Source organism: Biomphalaria glabrata, chromosome 16, assembly GCF_947242115.1.
Source record: "Biomphalaria glabrata chromosome 16, xgBioGlab47.1, whole genome shotgun sequence".
NCBI lineage: Eukaryota > Metazoa > Mollusca > Gastropoda > Planorbidae > Biomphalaria > Biomphalaria glabrata.
Genome location: NC_074726.1, coordinates 32,090,824 through 32,096,594, shown reverse-complemented (window position 1 = coordinate 32,096,594; position 5,771 = coordinate 32,090,824). Strand labels below are relative to the sequence as shown.

Here is a 5,771-nt window from a genome sequence, read left to right as displayed (position 1 = left end):
TCAATTTTGTATTTTAAAAGTAGATGTATAAGCAAAATTTTGATGTTTTGGTTAAAAATCAACATTTTGTAAGCTAAAGTTGATAAGCTAATGTACGCTCTTATCCCTAACAGATGGTATCGATACAAAGGTCTACTTTTCTAGTTCCGATTATGTGCATGGTTTCTCATTCTATAAATATAAACTTTCAAAATACGTCACTACCTCTTTTTTTTCCCTATATCCTCATATACACACTCACTAAGCCAAATTTACGCATGCGCACTATCAAAGCTACATTGGTAACTATGACAACAAAATTTACACGCATGCGCACATGACGTGAACCGGTCCTTCTGTAAACATTTGAAAGCCTCGATTCATTATTCAAACTCAGAAATGCCAACAAAAGGTTATATGTTTGGAAAGAAAAAACGTTACTGTAAGCCCAGAGGAAGACATGCTTCAAAGACAAATGCATAATTACAAAGGTAAGTCTAAATCTAGAGTTTTTTATTTACTAGACCAGCGTGTGCTTACACATAAAATAATGAGATAATCACTTTGCTTCATCAATCTTTGAATTCGACAAACGCAACGTGTTTATCATATCAATGAATCACATCTATATAATATATAGATCTAGACATTAAATAAATATCATGAAAGTGATTGCAAACATAGAGATCTATCCTTTTTTAGATCTAGTATAGATTAGGGACATAGATCACATTAGAACTAGAATGACTAGATATTCTAGATTGACTAGATTGTCACTAGATCTAGACATCTAGTCAATCTAGATCTAGAATCTAGATTCTAAATCTAGATTATCATGTAGTTGTAGGACTTCAACTTGGTCTTTTTTTTTTAAGATCTAATACATATATCAAGGTTCGTACGCGGTCTGGAAAAAGTCTGGAATTTCAAAATTCAGATTTCAGTCTTAAAAAAGTCTGGAAAATTGCTACTTTTCGATGCAATTTTGTTAAATGTCTGGAATTTGAAAAAAAAATAATCCGATGTCATTCAGCCCTCAGGCGCCGTAACCGGTAAAACGCTAGGCTGCTAGATCTAGTTGGGCATAGAGGCTTCCATTAATAGGCCTACTAGATCTATCTATTGTGAAAGCATGCGCAATCCACGGCATGTCTGTGAAATGCCAGCCAATTTCTAGACAGTGTACTGTAGACTTAAATCAGATTTAGTAATAGATCTAGTCCTAGACTAGTAACTAGTTTATTATGACTGCTGTTATCTTATCTTATATAATACAGACGTTACTTCAAAAAAGATGATGATTAGAAGATGTTATTCTATATTATCTAGATGGTCGATCAAATTTCAGTTAGGCTACCAAAGGTCGGGAAGTTTTTGGCCTAGATTTATTTATGCATGGGCGAAACTCCCCCCACCCCTTTTTTTAAATAAAGAAAACAAATATATCTCGTCAATGACGTCAATATAGAATATATATAGAGAGAGAGTCTAGATCTAGATCTTGAGTCTAAACCAAAAATATTTGGCAACAAGAATGACTTACTAGATCTAGGTCTACTACTAGATTTAAAAGTCTCGATCTATTCGCGACTTAGATAGTTTACTAGATCTAGGTCTACTACTAGATTTAGTCTCGATCTATGACTATGCGCGACTTTTATTACTAGATCTATATCTGTTCTAGGTCTACTAGATCTACTAAATTCTAAATTCTACTAGACTAGATTACTAGATTTAGTCTTGATCTATGCGCCACTTCTTAATAGATCAAGGTTTTCTACTAGCCTAATGTTAGCCTCGATCTATGTGTGATTACCCCCCCCCCTACATTAAATAAAGAAAACAAATTATATTATAATATATCTAGTCAACATAGAATATGCCTATAAGATCGGTAAAACTTCCCATCGAAGGCCCCTAGTTTTTTAGGTTAATTATTTGGCAGCTGTCTATGCGCACTTGAGTCTAAACTAAAAGACTAGGCCTTTAGAATGACTTCCATTACTAGGTCTAGAATTAGATTTAGTCTTCATCTATGCGCAAATTAGATTACTAGATCTAGGTCTACTACTAGATTTAGTACCTAATTTAGTCTCGATCTATGCGCGATTCCCCCCCCCCCCCCTTTCCCTATTTAAATAAAGAAAACAAGTTATATTATATCTAGTCAACATAGAATATAGATCTAGATCTTAGTCTAAACTAAAAGATAAAAGACTAGAGCACAAGAATGACTTAGATTACTAGGTCTGCAACTAGATTTAGTCTCGATCTATGCACGATTACCCCCCCCCCCTTTTTTTTTTCCCCAAATCTATTCAATGTAGAATATAGATCTTGAGTCTAAACTCAAAAACTAAAAAGACTTAGAATACTAGATCTACTACTAGATTTAGTCTTGATCTAAGTCTAGATTTAGATCTAGCATACTTAGCATATAGATCTATAATTATAATCTAGTATGGTTATGATATAGATTTAGATCTAGATATCAATATTATCAATTTTTACCCTGTTAAAAAAAACAAGTCAGTATTCACATAGGCATAGGCATATTGTGAATTAGACATAAGTAAGCCACTACTACAAATTAAATTTCAAGTTCAATACAGTTAATCTATCTCTAGATCTTTATTTAAAATTATCGCCTCCAATAGAATTATAGGCCTACTAGAGGTAGGCCCTCTAACCTAGGCTAGTCTAAATAAGTCTTTACTTTTTAACTAGTGTCTAATGTTTAAGCCACTAAATATCTATATAAAAATTATAAAACTATTGGACTAGTTATGAGATTAAGAATAAGATTTTACAACTAAGTTATTGGCAGGGTTTGAACCCAAGATCACGAATACAGCAGTCCAGAGCACATATGGCATGCTCAGGTAGCCATCCTTTTTACTGTTAGTAAGTCTGGAAAACATAAGATAAATGTCTGGAAAATGTCTGGAATTCATTTTCACAAAAGTTGTATGAACCATGATATATAGATCTACATGTAACATGTCTCTTTACATTTTGTACTTTTGATGATTAATACAATATATGATTCCTAAAATGCATTTAAAATTTAAAATAATCTTCATGTTGTACATAAATAGATGTGACGTGTACTTTCATACTATTGAATTTTTTTTTAAAGAACCTCTAATTTTTTTTTATTTGTTTGCAGCTCTGTTTTGGATACAGCTGGATCTGAAGCAGCAACAACGCAGCTTGCAAGTGCAGCTGAATGAAAAATAATTCTAACTGCAATTACTAACGCTGATAACACCAATAAGAGGCTGCCTGAAGATTTCATATACGTCATGATGAATTCAATGGAATTGACCACAATGGTCTCCTTGTTGTGCTGTCCACATTGCTTCGACAAAAAATTAACCATGTGCATCACACAATCAAAAGGCATGGCTCATTTGATTAAAATCAAATGCCTAAATTGTGAAATATATTTGTGGCCTGACTTGACCTCAAAAAAAAGTAATGTTCATCTGGATATTAATGTCCGCGCTGTCGCTGCATTAAAAGAATCTGGAATCTCGCATTCTAAATTTGATAGGTTTTGTGGACTTATGAGTATGCCCTGCATGCACAGAAATACTTATAACAATCTAGCTAACATAGTCAACACTGCTATAATTGAAGCTGGTGAAGAATGTATGATTAGGGCATCTGCTGTTGTGCATGGAAGAAACATTTCACAACCTCTGACTACAGATGATAGAATAAGTTCAACAGGCTGTCCTGTTATTACAGTTTCTTTCGATGGGACTTGGCATAAAAGGGGCCACTCATCTCATTCAGGAATTGGCACAGTTATTGATTTTGATACTGGACTCGTCATCGACACCGAAGTCCTATCAAATTATTGCTGTGTTTGTGATTCAAACTCTTCAGAACTAAATTTTGATGCCTCTAAGCATATGTGTCAAAAAAACTTCAGTGGCTCAGCAAATGCAATGGAGGCCGCAGCAGCATCCAAAATTTGTTCTCACTCTGTGGCATCAGAAAACTTGTTTATGGCATGATGCTGTGTGATGGCGATAGTAAATCACATTCATCTGCCATTACCAACTCAGGATATGATGTAGAAATCTTAAAAGAGGACTGTATTAACCACATCTCAAAAAGAATGTTTAATGCTTTGAACAATTTAAAAATGTCTAACAAAAAAGAACTAAATTATAGGCTTACAAAGCCAAAAATTGAAAAAAATTACAAATAACTATTCCAAAGTTCTGCGCCAAAATGCTCCTGACATTCAAAAAAATGAAGCTGGCTGTTATGGGCTCATTTTTTCATATGATGAGCTCAGACCTAGATCATAACCACAGGTTGTGTCCTGATGGCACTACATCTTGGTGTCACACTTTAAGAGATCAGAGGCACTAAAACAGCCATACAAAAAACATAATCAGACCATCACATCAGAAATAGGAAAACTGTTATTTCCTATAACAGACACAGATCTGTTAAAAACATGTTCAAGAATGGGAACACAAAACGCCAATGAATCTTTTCATTCCCTAATTTGGCAAATTGCCCCAAAACAGAATTCGCAACATTAAAAACTAAGGACGGCGACATACCTTGCTGTTTTAGCCTTCAATAATGGCATTAAATCAGTTTTTGACATATTAGGCATTCCCTGGACACTAAAGAACATTTCTTCTAGTGAGAAAAAGCAAAATGTCAAACTACAGCTTGTTGTTAGAAAAAGATCAATCACATTAGTGTCCAGGAGAAAAAAATTGAAAAAGCAAAGAATTGAGCATGAGCACCGGGCAGAGGTTCTAGAAGGTCCAATCTATCAATCAGGCCATTTTAATGAATAGTTTTTTTTATTATCTATTATGTTATATTATGTAAATATTCCCTTTTTTTTTTCATTTTTATGGTTGCAATAAATATTTTATATCATTTTAAAAACTTTAAATGCGTTTTTCTCAAAATGTATTTTTAGGTGCATGTTGTCCACAAGAATCTCAAAATCTTTAGTTCTGTATAATTTAGACTAATAATTTTTCACATGTAGTTTATTGATAGTATATCATAGGTAATAGGCTGCAAAAATTTTCAATATGTTTAATTTTCATAAAAAAAGAAAAATAATGATGTGACCGCAGGTGAAAAATGTGGTCGAAAAAAAAAAAAAAATTTTAAAAATTCATTTTGAGGTTATTATGCGACAAAATGTATTTAACCCATATACATTTTTTTTTAGTATACACTTCTTTCACTACATCTTTAATTAGGTGATTTAATGGCTGAAGGTTACAACACATGACTTTTGAACCTGGTAAAGACAAGGGCTTTGAGATTCAGAATATTTATGATACCTCTAAGTCCACCAAACTCTATTGGGTACTAAAAATTAGAGTGTGGTATCAGCCAGGATAACCAACTACTTAGTAGGCTAAAGTTTATATTATTGATTAACATGCATGGCTAGATTCAGTGGCGTCACTAGGGTCGGTGTCACCCAAGGAAAACGAAATCTCTCCCTAAAAACAAACAACTATTGTGGGTTTTTTTTGTTTCTTAAAATTGAACAATAAAACTGTAAGCTAAATTATTGATTTGTTACACCCGAATTTAGGCAGTGTTATCACGGATTGGAAAGCAGGAGCCATCTTTCAAAAAGCACGGCCAATTTGAACAAACAAATCAATTAGCTTGGAGATGAAATCCACCTACTCAAAACAATCATTGTCCCAACGCCACCTTGAAAAAAGACTGAGCAGTGACGGCTGAGAAGGATCATTTGAATAACATACCGAGATAATGCTACCAAT

The 5,771-nt window shown here is 33.6% G+C and overlaps 1 long non-coding RNA gene across 1 annotated transcript; it reads left to right on the top strand.

Moving 5' to 3' along the window:
• Positions 1–317: 317 nt before the first annotated feature.
• Positions 318–4,912, top strand: LOC129923283 (uncharacterized). The gene is made up of 2 exons (XR_008775227.1): positions 318–470; positions 3,149–4,912. It is a non-coding gene; the product is annotated as an uncharacterized LOC129923283 (long non-coding RNA).
• Positions 4,913–5,771: the final 859 nt, after the last annotated feature.